This window comes from Cajanus cajan, chromosome 9 (genome assembly GCF_000230855.2).
Source record: "Cajanus cajan strain Asha chromosome 9, NIPB_CcT2T_4, whole genome shotgun sequence".
Taxonomy (NCBI): Eukaryota; Viridiplantae; Streptophyta; class Magnoliopsida; order Fabales; family Fabaceae; genus Cajanus; species Cajanus cajan.
The window spans coordinates 42,269,607-42,286,566 of record NC_138525.1 but is presented as its reverse complement, the minus strand read 5'-3'; positions in this window follow the sequence as shown (position 1 = coordinate 42,286,566).

Below are 16,960 nucleotides of genomic sequence, written 5' to 3'. Positions count from 1 at the left end.
GAAGCTTCCCCAGTGGAGTCGCCATCTGTCGCCACCGGCCCGAAACGGGGCTTTCGGCATTCGCGAAGGATGGTTGGACTCTTTTATTTGTTTAAAAATATGGATTGCTAGAATGACGTATTCTCAAACTGAGACCTTGTCAAACGAGCAATTTTATTAAATGATTCACCAATCCATATTAATCCCAAGCGGGACCCTCCATGGATTAGTGGTTTTCGCAAAAGGAGGGTTCTTTGGAGTCGCCACCAATGTTTTACTCAAAACATTGGAAAAAGGGATAAGGCAATTGATTTTATAAATCAACTTTGGCCATTACAACCAGAGTTGGGTAAGGGAGTCGGTTACGCGTGGGGAAGGTGTTAGCACCCCACAGCGCCCCTTTCGGGTTCCCTATGACAGATTATTTCTAAAATAACAGCGTAAAATTACTAAATTACCCCTATTTATTCTAAGCAATTATAAATTAACTATCTACATGATGACAGTTAAATATACACACAGAAAGCAGTAAAAGGAAGGATTTTAAGAAGAAAACCTTTGAAGCGTGCTTTTATATATTTCGTAAAACTGGGAAGCTTTTTGGCGTTCCCTCGCTCTACAAGCCCGCTCGCTCCCTCCTATAAAATTTTGACTATGGAAATCCGGAGGATTTCCCTTCGACTAGGTTCGATCCTCAAGCAAAATGGCTCGGGGCTCAAGAACTTCGTCGGATCAACTCTCCGAGTGATTTCTAGGGCAGAACACTGCTCAAAAACCCCAGAATACTCAAGGAGAGGATTGAAACTATGTTCCAAAGTGTGAAATGACGTCCAATTGACGTCATATTTATAGGGAACAGGCCCAATACGGGCTACAGAATCAATACGGCCGTATTGAAATTTTTGAACTTCAATACGGCCGTATTGAGTTCAATACGGCCGTATTGAAGCTCAGAAATTTCAATACGGACGTATTGAGTTCACTGCGGCTGTATTGAAGCTTCAATACGGCCGTATTGATTTCAGTACGGCCGTATTGAAGTTTCAGAAACTTCAATACGCCATATTGAGTTCACTGCGGCCATATTGAAGCTTCAATACGGCCGTATTAAGTTTAGTACGGCCGTATTGGGCTTCATTCCCTCCACTTCCTTATTTTAAGCTACTCTAAGACCTCTAAATCTACAGATAGCCATCCTATGGTCTTCTAGGAGTCCTTCTGGCTGACTTTCCTTCGATCTTTGAGGGTCTTCGAGTTTTATTTCCGACCCGGACAATTTTAGGGGTCTACAGCAACAATTACAGATATAATTGTTAAGCCTAATGTATATAGCCTACCCTGGCCAGCCATTCTTCAGAAATTCCTTTTGTATATATTTCTGTAAAAACATTTGTGAATATCAATAAAATATCTATTCATTTCTCTTCTCTTGACCATGTGATTATGCCTCTAAATTGGTGTTTCTTAAAAATTGTACGAAATTCCTTTAATAATCGGTCAATAAAGAAAGTTGGAGGGGTTCCTATAAAATCCGTAATCTCCTGCGTAAGAGGCTCACAGAAATCCTCCCTCACATCGACGATAGAAATTCCTCCAAGAAGAGGAGGATAGGGAGAGCCATTCACTTTCTAAAAACATTAACAAAATGATTAAACTTGCATTTTGTGCATCACACACATTAGTTGCACATTCAAAGACCTTATCATGAGGCAGTCGCATAAAATAGAAAAAATAGGAAAAATTTCTTGTGTATGACAGCAGCCAACAGAAAAGCCGAAAATCGACAAAAAAGGCAAAAATTCAGAAAATCCGACAATCGTACAGAATAACTGAGCCTGGAGAGGCTTGCCGAAATAATACTCCCCAGAGACATCTCAGCTTGCACTCTTGGGCCGAATTCCCAGTGAAAGCTATCAGAGCAAGATCAGCAAGATTCCCTAATGGAAGCATGATCATCCAAACAAAATATCCGAGTCAAAGGACTCAGACTTCCTCAGTGGAAGATAGCTTTCCAACTCGAGCGACGAGTGAAGCAAAGCCTAAAGAGGCTTTCTAAATAATACTCTGGGATACACAAGATCCTCAATCCCCATTCGCCTACTCAGAGGCACTCCTTCAAAAAGAGAAAATCCGAAAAGATCAATAACCATTCCCCAAGCGGAATTCGGTATTCAGCTAAACACCGAACGTCAAGATAATCCGCCTAACTGAAGAGGCCAATCAAGATCATCACAACAGAATCCCCCAGCGGATAACAGCCTATGCAGAGGCAACAAAACCAGAAAATCAAAAAGAGTCACCCGAATAAGGATAACCGGGATGCTCCACCAACGTCGAAAGGACGTCAGCCAATCATAAGGCATCGCTCACCTCAGAAAGAGCATCTTTGTGTCTGCATCCCCAAGGAATCAGAATTTCCCCAGTGGGCACCAACTACGCAATGGAAAGTTGGGACAAAAGAACCTATGAGTAACTGCACATCCCCTAGACGGATCCCTGCGTTATCCAGCCCTCAGCGGCACCAAAATCAAAAACAACCATCGAAGCAGCATCGTGGACTGTGGAGACAAAATCATCACAAATCCCTGGAGAGGGCAAACTCACGCTACCAAAGTGACCAGAAGCACGGAGGTATGCATCCCTGGAGAGGGCAAACTCACGCTACCAAAGTGACCAGAAGCACGGAGGTATGCAACCCTAGAGAGGGCAAACTCACGCTATCGAGGTTGTCAGAAACACCGAGGTATGCACGAGCCTGGAGAGGCGACGACTAATACTCAGCTACCCCGTCGTCAGAAACACGGAGGTATGCAGCTACCGAGGTTGTCAGAAACACCGAGGTATGCACGAGCCTGGAGAGGCGACGACTAATACTCAGCTACCCCGTCGTCAGAAACACGGAGGTATGCAGCTACCGAGGTTGTCAGAAACACCGAGGTATGCACGAGCCTGGAGAGGCGACGACTAATACTCATGCTACCAATGTCGTTAGAAACACAGAGGTATGCAGACCCTGGAGAGGGCAAACTCACGCTACCGAGGTTGTCAGAAACACCGAGGTATGCACGAGCCTGGAGAGGTGACGACTAATACTCAGCTACCGACGTCGTTAGAAACACGGAGGTATGCAGCTGCCAACGTCGTCAGAAACACGGAGGCATGCAGACCCTGGAGAGGGCAAACTCACGCTATCGAGGTTGTCAGAAACACCGAGGTATGCACGAGCCTGGAGAGGCGACGACTAATACTCAGCTACCCCGTCGTCAGAAACACGGAGGTATGCAGCTACCGAGGTTGTCAAAAACACCGAGGTATGCACGAGCCTGGAGAGGCGACGACTAATACTCAGCTACCCCATCGTCAGAAACACGGAGGTATGCAGCTACCGAGGTTGTCAGAAACACCGAGGTATGCACGAGCCTGGAGAGCCGACGATTAATACTCATGCTACCAATGTCGTCAGAAACACAGAGGTATGCAGACCCTGGAGAGGGCAAACTCACGCTACCGAGGTTGTCAGAAACACCGAGGTATGCACGAGCCTGGAGAGGCGACGACTAATACTCAGCTACCGACGTCGTCAGAAACACGGAGGTATGCAGCTGCCAACATTGTCAGAAACACGGAGGCATGCAGACCCTGGAGAGGGCAAACTCACGCTACCGAGGTTGTCAGAAACACCGAGGTATGCACGAGCCTGGAGAGGCGACGACTAATACTCAGCTACCGACGTCGTCAGAAACACGGAGGTATGCAGCTGCCAACGTCGTCAGAAACACGGAGGCATGCAGACCCTAGAGAGGGCAAACTCATGCTACCAAGGTTGTCAGAAACACCGAGGTATGCACGAGCTTGGAGAGGCGACGACTAATACTCAGCTACCCCGTCGTCAGAAACACGGAGGTATGCAGCTACCGAGGTTGTCAGAAACACCGAGGTATGCACGAGCCTGGAGAGGCGACGACTAATACTCAGCTTCCCCGTCGTCAGAAACACGGAGGTATGCAGCTACCGAGGTTGTCAGAAACACCGAGGTATGCACGAGCCTGGAGAGGCGACGACCAATACTCAGCTACCGACGTCGTCAGAAACACGGAGGTATGCCGCTGCCAACGTCGTCAGAAACACGGAGGCATGCAGACCCTGGAGAGGGCAAACTCACGCTACCGAGGTTGTCAGAAACACCGAGGTATGCACGAGCCTGGAGAGGCGACGACTAATACTCAACCTGGAGAGGCCACTCAACAATTTTCCCACTGGAAGACACTACAAGTCGGAAGGATGGCTTACTCCCCGGACAATTGGGTCAACTCCTTTACTTGTCAACCGGTACACCAAAAAGCCGTTTGACTAAATAAAGGGGGGGCAGCTGTAGACCCCTAAAATTGTCCGGGTCAGAAATAAGACTCAAAGACTCTCGAAGACTGAAGGAAAGTCAGCCGGAAGGACTCCTGGAAGACCCTAGGATGATTCTTTGTAGGTCTAGAAGTCTTAGAGTAGCTTAGAATAAGGGTGTGCGAGGATTGGAGCTCAATACACCCTCCCAGAGGTTCAGTACGGCCGTACTGAGCCATTTGAACTGCAATACGGCTGTAGTGAACTCAATACGGCCATAGTGAAGTTTTTGAACTTCAGTACGACTGTACCAAATTCAATACGGCCGTACTGTAGTTCAAAAACCCAGTACGGGCCGTATTGACCTCCCAGGCCGTATTGCGCCTCAATCCTATAAATAGGACGTCATTTGCACGTCATTCCACACTTTTTTCCACACTTCTGGACCCTCGTGCTTAGTATTCTTGGGTTTTTGAGCTATTCTCTGCCCTAGAAGTCTCTCCGAGAGCCAATCCGACGAAGTTCTTGAGTCATGAGCCATTAGCTTGAGACTCGAACAAGTCGAAGGGAAATCTCTTTGATTTCCATAGTAAAAATTATCTTTAGGGAAAGGAGCGAGCGGACGTGTAGTGGGAAGGAGCGCCAAAAAGCCTCCTAAACTTCGTTTTGAATATATAAAAGCCCGCTTCGAAGGTTTCTTTCCAAATCCCTTCTTTTACCGCTTTTATTTATTGCTTTTTGATTGTTGCATTGCATGTTTAGAGTTTTCATCATGTAAATATTTTACTCATAATCGTTTCTAATAAATAGGGGTAATTTAGTAACTTTACAATATTATTTATGAAATAATCCGTCATAGGGAACCCGAAAGGGGCGTTGTGGGGTGCTAACACCTTCCTCGCACGTAACCGACTCCCTTACCCGACTCTGGTTGTAATGGCCAAAGTTGATTTGTGAAAATCAATTGCCTTATATCTTTTTCCAATGTTTTGAGTAAAACATTGGTGGCGACTCCAAGAACCCCTTCTTTTTGTGAAAACCACTAATCCATGGAGGGTCCCGCTTGGGATTAACATGGATTGGTGAGAATCATTTAATAAAATTGTTAGTTCGATGAGGTCTCAGTTTGAGAATAAGTCATTCTAACAATCCATCATTTTTCAAAACTAAAAAGAGTCCGACCATCATCGCGAATGCCAACGTCCGTTTCGGCGGGTGGCGACAGTGAGGATCAAAGAAAAAAGAAAATGTCCGCTAGGGAACACATCTCAAGTAACCTAGGCAAAAGTTAGGACAAAGTAGCATCCCGAGCTGAAAATCGAAAGGCGGCTCGGGAAGATCATTTAATCAATATGTAATCCCAAGCCATCACTTAACTTTGAAGGAAATAATAAGCTAACACGGAAAATGATTTCCTCACTTTGAATGTGCTTGTTCATCAGCCTAAACCACTAGCCTACCTCGGCCAACCATTCTTCTATAAACCATTTTTGAAAAAATCCTTTATAACAAAACTTTTACAAAAAATATATGTATATATCCCCTTCTTCTCTTTCCTCTTGGCCTATATGACATTAAGATAAATTTGAGAGATACACGGAATATGCACAGTGAACACTCACAGGAAAAGATAGAGGTGTCCAAGAACAGAGTCTAGGTACACCTGATCTATGGGCTAACATATTATATCTGGTACAAGCGAGAGGGTTGAACTTCACAAACCTCAAGTTCAAGAAGCAACACTGAATTCAACAAGGCTAAAGGTTAACAATCCATGTCATTGATCAATGCGCATAGATTAATTTCTTGAAAGTAAGAATAAATTTACATTTTAAGCATTAGCATAGAAGCATCATTGAATAACATGCATCTGGCCTAAGTGTGCACAAAAGAGTATAACTTCACTTTAAAAAAAAAACAAATTAAAAAAATCTAATCCATTCCTGCTTTGCATTTTCTTTTGCATTCTTGCATTCTTTGTGTGTGTCTATCCATCACTTGTTAGAGGAATCAAGAGGCTGAAGCACTCGTAAAAAAGATTAACAACTATACAGTGCCTTAAGATCCGAGATCATCTCAAAAAGTATAGCCCCAACAAGGGCATTCCATACAAGTGGTTTCATATAGCCACCAAGAAAAAAGACACATCAACAAAAAGACGGGATAGAACCGGAGTCGACCGAATAAGCAAGCTTATAAGCATGAAAGAGGCCATCGCGCCTCACTTCTCAACCGAATGATGGAAGATCCATGAAAATGCCAAGACTAGGAATGTTTTCCTACCAAATCCAGGAGTGGCTTCCAAAATAATACTCATCAATAAAGATAGAGCAAAAGCAACAACATGCGAAAAAAGAAAGCTTTGTAAATGTTGAAAAAAGGCGAAGCATTTAGAAAAATAGCAAAAAAGGAAAGCTTCAAACATGAAAAGCCAAAGCTAAAAAATGAAATTAAAAAAAAAGCTACCACAAGAAGACGCCTAGAGAGGCATTACAATACTCACCTTGACAAGAACAACACCAAACTCTTACCAAACATTACATATGAAGGCGCCTAGAGAGGCATCACAATACTCACATGGCAGTGGCAGCACCAGAATCTCTATCAACCATCTACTCCTTTGCCCACCAGCACCAGCACAAGGGCACCACTTACCAATAATCCTCGTCAAGGGGCAATCACATCATCAGCACCAGCAAACGGCCTGGAGAGGCTATGAAAATACTATGGCCTGGAGAGGCTATGAAAATACTACGGCCTGGAGAGGCTATGAAAATACTACGGCTTGGAGAGGCTATGAAAATATTATGGCCTAGAGAGGCTATGAAAATACTATGGCCTAGAGAGGCCACAAAAATACTCCCTCTTAAACAAGCTACAAATAAAGGGACACACTATCACAAGAAAAATAATGGAGCATCTACTCGAAGACTGAAGATCAGGTGTATAGTTTGTCACCCTTGTTACCCCATAGTGTATGCAACCCAACACTCAGCTGCTCTAAAAGGTAATGATACGAGCAAATACACCTATCCAAGGGAAGCAACGTAGAAACGTCACACAAAGAGACAAAGAAAAGACCCGGAAGAAATGTCTACGTCTTTACTTGCCTCTGGAAAAGCAACACATAGTTATTCCAAAGGACAAGTAAAGAGGGGCAGCTGTAGACACCAATTTCGTCCAGACCAACAATAGCAATGAAATGGACGTCTATCATCAAAGAAATGGAGCTCCCAAACATTGAAATAACAGGACAAGACATCAGGAGGCCTAAAAGCCCAAACAACCTGGTTTTAGTAGCCTGGAATAGGATATTACAAAACTAGAACGGGTCGTTCCAAGTTCCTAAAAGGGCCTAAAACCCTAGTTTGGAATGGGCTATTCCTAACTTGGAACGGGCCGTTCCAAACTCCTCAAAAAAGGGCTAAAACCTTAAGTGGAATGGGTCGTTCCTAAACCGGAACGGGCCGTTCCAAGTGTTGAGCTTAGGAGAGCTTAAAGCTTAAAGAGTTTTGATGATCACAACTTGAGAATAACAACTTGGAAGACACAAGTGTACAACAACAACTTGGAAGCACAAAAACAAAGTCAAAAGAAGAGTCAAGAGAATGTTGTGTAATAGTGGTATGTAATAGAGTCTATAAATTGTTTTGATTGAGTTTTTATGTTGTGTATGCTTTGTGCATGATCAAATCTATATCTAAGATAAGTAGAGGGTATATGATGATGAATTAAAAGATTGGAAAGTTATTTTGAGATTTAAAAATGAAGTTTTAAAAACTAACTCGAAATAATCGATTATCGTTAAAAATAATCGATTATTTCAGCAAATAGGCTAAGTAGAATGCCTTGCTGTAATAATCAATTATTTGCCAAAATAATCAATTATCCCAGGAGTAACTCTCTGGAATAATCGATTATCCAGCAAAATAATCGATTAAATTGTTCTTGGTTGATTTCCAGAAAATCTGAAGAACAAAATAATTGATTATTCTTTAAAATAATCGATTATCTGTGTCTAAAACTTTTATAAATAGTTCGAACTTTGAGAAACTTCACACAAGAGTTAGAACTAATAATCAAATTGAGAAAAACATTTTTGTGGAGTCTTTGTGACATCTTGGAGAGTTTTCTTTGTGAAATCCAAGAGTGAAAGTGTTTGTGAAAAGCTTTGTTAGAAGATCATCATCATCATATTCTTGAAAGGGGAAGATAAAGATTTGTTCAAGAATTCCAGGTGAATTCGTTCCTTTGTTCTTTGTGAATACTTGTAAATCTTGAGAAGGGTTTCTCAAGTGGTAAGGTTTCTTGTAGTGGGTTTCTACAAGGAGTGCTTTCTTGGGGTCAAGAAAGTGGTTATCTTTTAGTGTTGAAGTATATACATGTGTGTGTGCTTGTAAACCTTCTTGCTTAAAGATAGTGGAACAAATCTTAATCAGGTGTTGATTAAGGACTGGATGTAGGTCACATGTGGAGTGGCTGAACCAGTATAAAAGACTTGTGCAATCTTCTTCTACCTTATCTTTTACTTTGTGTAATTTCTTGGTTGAACTTTAAAGAAGATAAAACTTGATTAACAAGTGTATGTGAATTTTATTGGTTTAAATATGAATTAGAGCATTATTTTTGAACCTCATTATGTTGTAATCAAGTGGCATATTGCATTCATATTTTCATAACAAGTCTTTAGAAAAGCTTCATTTGGAAATTCAGTCATAGAAAAGTTTTAAGTGAAATAAATATCCTAAATACTCTGAAATTTTTTAAAGGGTCATTGAATCCAATTCACCCCCCCTCTTGGATTGTGCCATTCTTTTCTAACAATTGGTATCTAGAGCAAGGTTCTTGAGAATTATTCAAGATTTCAAAAATGTCCAACAACAACTTACCCTATGGTGAGGGTGTGTCTATTCATAGACCTCCTGTTTTCAATGGTGAAAACTATGTCTATTGGAAAATTAGGATGAGGATTTTCATTGAAGCTATTGATATTGCTGTATGGGATGCTATAGAAAATGGACCCTATATCCCTATGAAAAAGATGATGATAGAGAGCTTAAGGAAAAACATTGGAGTGAATGGAGTGATGAGGAAAAGAAGAAAGCCCAACATGATAAAAAAGCCAAAAACATCATTACATCTGCATTATCAGTTGATGAATTTTTTAGAATTTGACAATGCATATCTGCTAAAGAAATGTGGGACACTTTGCAAGTCACTCATGAAGGAACAAGTGATGTAAAGGGATCAAGAAAGCATACTCTCATTAGAGAATATGAGCTGTTTAGAATGCAAAATGGTGAATCTATTTTTGACTTTCAAAAGAGATTACACACTTGATAAATCACCTTTTTGACCTTGGCAGGAAATTTGAGAAGGAAGAGCTGAATTTAAAAGTGCTGCAATGTTTGGACAGATCATGGCAAGCAAAGGTGACAGCCATTGAAGAATCAAAGGATTTGACCTCCTTGATGTAGACCCCTAAAATTGTCCGGGTCGGAAATAAGACTCGAAGACTCTCAAAGATCAAAAGAAAGAAGACCATAGGATGACTATCTGTAGGTTTAGAGGTCTTAGAGTAGCCAAAAATAAGAAAGTGAGAGGAGTGGAGCTCAATACGGCCTCTTTGGAGCTCAGTACGGCCCGTATTGCATTTTTGAACTGCAATACGGCCGTACTGAAACCAATATGGCCGTATTGATGTTTTTGAACCTCAATACGGCCGTATTGAATTCAATACGGCCGTATTGAAGTTCAAAACTTCAATACGGGCCGTATTGACACCAGGGTCCGTACTGCGCCTCACCCCTATAAATAAGACGTCATTTGGACGTCATTTGACACTTTTCCACACTTCTTGGACTCTCTTCTTGAGTATTCTGGGGTTTTTGAGCAGTGTTCTGCCCTAGAATTCTCTCTGAGAGCCGATCCGACGAAGTTCTTGAGTTCTGAGCATTTAGCTTGAGAATTCGAACTAGTCGAAGGGAAATCTTTTTGATTTCCATAGTAAAGATTAATTTTTAGGGAAGGAGCGAGCGAGCGTGTAGTGGGAAGAAGCGCCAAAAAGCCTCCTAGACTTCATTGAAATATATAAAAGCACGCTTCAAAGGTTTCTTTTCTAAAATCCCTTCTTTTACTGCTTTCTGATTGTTGCATATTTTAAATTGTCATCATGTAGATATTTAATTTGTAATCGTTTCTAATAAATAGGGGTAATTTAGTAATTTTATACTGTTATTTATTAAATAATCCGTCATAGGGAACCCGAAAGGGGCGTTGTGGGGTGCTAACACCTTCCTCACACGTAACCGACTCCCTTACCCAACTCTGGTTGTAATGGCCGAAGTTGATTTATAAAAATCAATTGCCTTATCCCTTTTTCCAATGTTTTGAGTAAAACATTGGTGGCGACTCCAAGAACCCTATTTTGCGAAAACCACTAATCCATGGAGGGTCCCGCTTGGGATTAACATGGATTGGTGAATCATTTAATAAAATTGTTAGTTCGATGAGGTCTCAGTTTGAGAATAAGTCGTTCTAACAATCCATCACTTTTCAAAACTTTAAAAAGAGTCCGACCATCGTCGCGAATGCCAAGGTCCGTTTCGGCGGGTGGCGACAGATGGCGACTCTGCTGGGGAAGCCTCGAGAGTCAGTCCCATTTAGTGATGGATTATTTTCAAAATAATAGTTTAAAATCACTTTATTACCCCTTACGTGTATGATAACATGCTTTATCTATTTGGCTTTAATAACTGTTGTATGTTTAAATTTCCGCAATTGTTTGAAATACAAACTGTACACGAACCTTTGCACACAACAGTTCCCTCTATACCCGGGGGCATGAGTGGCAAGCCATAGGGAGTGGATGTTAGTACGGCCGGTTGTCGAATGGGTCTATAGGTGCCCGTAGACCGTTGTCGGAAAGCATCACTCAAGGTGATAACCATGAACTTGAGTCTGACAGTTCGTTGGAGCTTTCCATCGACTTACGACAAGAGGAATTGGGTCCCTATAATGGGGGCACCTTGGGGGCCTCAGACCGGTGAGAACAGTTAGAACCACCTTGAATATACACTTTTCTGCAGGATACCCCTACCTCGTGATTCACTCGTGACTGTTCGTGGATGAGTGAATTGTTTGTGTATAGGTTTATGTGATATTGTTTGTGCATTAATAAAACCTCGTGATAAGGTCTAAAGAATAATCCCCATGCATGAAAATACCATGACATAAGAGGAAAGACCATATGTGGAAATATAATAAAAGTGAGGAGCATGTACATCATTACCAATAAGACATCATGCATCCTCATAAACCATGCATTCTAGGTTCACCAATACCTCTTGACATGAGTAAAAGAGACCCATAATTATCGAGATTCTCCGTTGGGGAGGGATCATAAGTCAAGGAGGGTGGTACACTCTGTTTTAAAAAGGCAGCGCCTTAAAAATGGAGGGTTATTAAGCTCATGTCAAGAGCGTATTCATTCCATAAAATAAACTAATTAAGCATTCATTTTAGAAAGTGGCTGGTCATCTCTCTGTCCTCACACGCGCACAGAAAATCAAGAAGATGGGAGCGCTGGAGGACCAAAATAAGAAGCTTACAGCCGAGCTCTCACAGCTCAAAGAACAAATGGCGCAAATGATGGAGCTCATGCGTCATCATAATGTACATGGGTCTCACCACAGTGACCATGAATCCCATCATCATGAGGAGGAGGAGCACGAGGAAGAACCTCCACGAGCTGTACCCCTTGGGGCGGGGATCATGATTAAAGACCCGAGGTTTCAAAGGAACAATTCCATGCTCTTGAGGATCGGCTAAGGGCTATGGAGGGGCATGATTTTGACATCAAAGATGCCGCCGACATGTGCTTGGTGAGGGACATCCAATTCCCTCCCAAATTTAAAGTGCCAGATTTCCCAAAATATGTGGGATCGACTTGCCCCAAAAGTCATCTCACCATGTATTGCCGAAAAATGGCTGCATATGCTACCAATGAAAAGCTCTTAATCCATTGCTTCCAAGAGAGCTTGGTTGACACTGCGCTCAACTGGTATATGCAGCTGGATGGAAGTCAAGTGTGCACATGGAGGCAGTTGGCCGACGCCTTTCTCAAGCGCTATAAGTATAACATCGACCTAACACCCGATAGGTCCGATCTTCAAGCCTTGAGCAAGAATAATGAGGAATCCTTCAAGGCGTACGCCCAACGATGGAGGGAGTTGGCGGCACAAATAGAACCCCCGCTGTCGGATAAGGAGACGGTGTCCTTGTTCATAAACTCGTTGACCGGTCCCTATTATGACAAAATGATAGGGAACACGACAACACTCTTCTCGGACATCATCACCATTGGAGAAAGGGTGGAACAAGGGCTGAAAAGTGGGAAGCTAGCTAAGCCCTCCCAATCATTCGAAGCTAAGAAGACCTTTGGGAAGAAGAAGGAGGGAGGAGTCAACGCCATAACCATTTCTTCATCTTCTTCCACTTCGAAGTCAGGAAAGTCGCAGTATAACCCTGTGAGGAAGCTTGATAAACTTCCGACCACATATAGCAACCTCCTGCCGAAGCTAGTGGAAGCTCATCTTCTAGCTTACGTTCCACCAAGGAAGATGGATCCACCTTATCCCGAGTGGTACAAACCACAAGATAAATGCCTATACCACTCGGGGGCACCAGGACATTCAACGGAGAACTATAAGGCTCTCAAATACAAGGTCCAAGACCTTATTGATGCCGGGTGGGTCACCTTCGATTCGACAGCGCCCGACGTGAGCAAGAATCCTCTGCCGAAGCAGGAGTAGAGAGAAGATCAAGCCACGATAGGGCCCCTCCATATTCTTCTTTTAGGGACTCATGATCAGTACCCGAGATCATGAGAACCTTTTCATGTAAATAAGGGTCTTCGTACAAATTTTAATACATATCAATAAAGAGGCATTTTTCACATATCATTCTCTTTTTTTTTTCTTTTCTCTCTTTCTCTTATTAATATTAATAATTCTAAACCAAAACAGAACCAATAAAATAATTATGTCTGTAATTGTTCGCTCTGACCGGGATCCGGAAGTTGAGGATGAATGGGTTGAGCGGGACAGTGATGAGGAGGCCATCTCTCCGGATCTGCAAAGACTGCTAGATCAAAAAGCTCGTATACTCCAACCGTGTCAAGAGAAATTGGAGACTGTGAATTTGGGGGCAGGGCCGAGAGATAAAAAAAAAAGTCAACATTGGGACCCATATCAGTGATGAAATAAAGACACATGTTTCCGCTATGATTATAATAAAATCATTCTTTATTCTTTCTCATTGCTTCTTTTCTTGCTTATAATAAAATTCTAAACCACATTATTTTTAACCCTGTTTGAATAAACATGAATGAGGTTAAAATCATCTTAATAACAATAAACCCGCATCATTTTTATGTGGAAGTGTGTGTGACAACTTGGAGCACCTTCCCTTGGCCTCGACAAGTACCATCATGGATAAAAAGAAATCCCTTAAAATAAAAGAAGCTCGGCAGAAAACCCAAAAAGGGGGGCTGCGCAAAAATAAGAGCAAAAGACCCGCTAGGAATCCCACGAAAGGGTGACCTAGGCAAAAATTAGGGTTGCAAAAATAAAAACAAAAGTCCTCTAAAACGCCACAGAAGGGTGTTTTAGGCAAAAATAAGGACAATCAAAAAACAAAAGAAATCCATGATGGTACCATGAACCGAATTCAAAAAGAAAGGTTCAAGGGAAGCTATCTAAGTTGTCAAATCACAACGTCAATAAACAAAGATTTTCTTAACTTCATAAGTGTTTAATCAAACAAAGCCTAAACACATAAGCCTACCTTGGCCAACCATTCTTACAAAAACCATTTTTGAAAAATAAATCCCTTCTAAAACACAAACTTCAGAACAAAAACATCTTTCCTTTCTTTTCTCTCTTGTCCCAAACGATTTTAGAATAATCTAGTGGAAGCATGGAGAAATAAATCATCACTGAAAATGGATCTAATCTGAATAATAAAATGGTGGAAGAACTGTGCCAAGAATTCAAGATCCAACACCACAACTCTTCCCCATATCGGCCGAAGATGAATGGGGCAGTCGAGGCAACCAATAAGAACATCAAGAAAATAGTGCAAAAGATGGTTGTCTCATTTAAAGACTCGCACGAGATGTTACCCTCCGCTCTTCATGGACTTCAGTACACAGTTCTACCCGTCGAGGTCGAAATACCTTCTCTAAGGGTAATCATGGAAGCAAAAACTTTCCTAGGCAGAATGGGTTCAAAGCCGATACGACCAGTTGAACCTTATCGAAGAGAAACGGCTGAATGCCATATGCCGTGATCAAGCCTATCAGAGGAAGATCAAAAAGGTTTTTGACAAGAAAGTCCATCCTCGAGTCTACTATGAGGGAGAGTTGGTAATGAAGAAGTTGCTACCAGCTCAAAAGGACAAAATCGGAAAGTGGGCCCCGAATTACGAAAGACCATACGTGGTAAAGCGAGCTTTCTCAGGAGGAGCATTGATCCTCACAGACATGGATGGAGAAGAACTTCGATACCCAGTCAACGCTGACGTGGTAAAGAAGTACTATGCTTGAAGACGTTGCTTGCATAGGCCCGCTAGGATGAAAACCCAAAAAGGGCGTCCTAGGCAAAAGTTAGGGCAAAATAAAAAGCCCGCCAGTACAAGGGTACTAGGCAGAACAAAGGCGAATTTATCCCCGCTAGGATACGTCCTAGACAAAAATTAGGGGCAAAAGAATAAGATGCAAAAACAAAGCAAGCAACGATCACTTGAATCGAAAACTGAAAGGCGGTTCAAGTGATTATCTTCCAGAAGCAAGCTCTTGCAGCATCTACACTCCTGGCTCAGGCATCTCACCCGAAGCAACTAGGGGATGTCGCCACCCGCCGAAACGGACCTTGGCATTCGCGACGATGGTCGGACTCTTTTTAAGTTTTGAAAATGGTGGATTGCTAGAACGACTTATTCTCAAACTGAGACCTTGTCGAACTAACAATTTTATTAAAATGATTCACCAATCCATGTTAATCCCAAGCGGGACCCTCCATGGATTAGTAGTTTTCGCAAAAGGTAGGGTTCTTGGAGTCGCCACCAATATTTTACTCAAAACATTGGAAAAAGATTTAAGGCAATTGATTTTATAAATCAACTTTGGCCATTACAACCAGAGTTGGGTAAGGGAGTCGGTTACGTGCGGGGAAGGTGTTAGCACCCCCACAACGCCCCATTAGGGTTCCCTATGACGGATTATTTATTAAATAATAGCGTAAAATTACTAAATTACCCCTATTTATTATAAGCGATTATATATTAAATATCTACATGATGACGAATTTAAATATGCAACAATCAGAAAGCGGTAAAAGAAGGGATTTTTAGAGAAGAAACCTCTTGAAGCGTGCTTTTTATATATCAATGAAGTTTAGGAGGCTTTTTGGCGCTCCCTCCCTCTACAGGCTCGCTCGCTCCTTCCTAAAAAATAATCTTTACTATGGAAATCCAAAAGATTTCCCTTCGACTAAGTTCGAGACTCAAGCAAATGGCTCGTGACTCAAGAACTTCGTCGGATTGACTCTCAGAGCGATTTCTAGGGCAGAACACTGCTCAAAAACCCCAGAATACTCAAGGAGAGAGTCAAAAATGTGTGCAAAAGTGCCAAATGACGTCCAAATGACGTCCTATTTATAGGGATGAGGCGCAGTACGGCCCCTGGGGTCAATACGGTCCGTATTGAGTTTTTGTACTTCAATACGGCCGTATTGAATTCAGTACGGCCGTATTGAAATACAGAAACTTCAATACGGCCGTATTGGTTTCAGTACGGCCGTATTGTAGTACAAAATGTGCAGTACGGCCGTACTGAACTCCAAGGAGGCCGTATTGAGCTCCAAACCTCCCACTTCCTTATTTTTAGGTACTCTAAGACCTCTAAACCTACAGATAGCCATCCTATGGTCTTCTAGGAGTCCTTCTGGCTGACTTTCTTTCGATCTTTGAGAGTCTTCGAGTCTTATTTCTGACCCGGACAATTTTAGGGGTCTACAGCTGCCCCCCCTTTACTTAGTCAAACGGCCTTTTGGTGTAACAATTGACAAGTAAAGGAGTTGACCCGATTGTCCGGGGAATGAGCCATCCTTCCGACTTGTAGTGTCTTCCGGTGGAAAATTGTTGAGTAGCCTCTCCAGGTTGAGTATTAGTCGTCGCCTCTCCAGGCTCGTTGCATACCTCGGTGCTCTGGACATCTGGGTAGCTAAGTACCGCCTCTCCAGGCTTGTGCATACCTCGGTGCTCTGGACATCTGGGTAGCTGAGTATCGCCTCTCCAGGCTTGTGCATACCTCGGTGCTCTGGACATCTGGGTAGCTGAGTATCGCCTCTCCAGGCTTGTGCATACCTCGGTGCTCTGGACATCTGGGTAGCTGAGTATCGCCTCTCCAGGCTTGTGCATACCTCGGTGCTCTGGACATCTGGGTAGCTGAGTATTGCCTCTCCAGGCTTGTGCATACCTCGGTGCTCTGGACATCTGGGTTGCGTGAGTTTGCCCTCTCCAGGGATTTGTGATAGTTTTGTCTCCACAGTCCACGATGCTGCTTCGACGGTTTGTTTTTGATTTT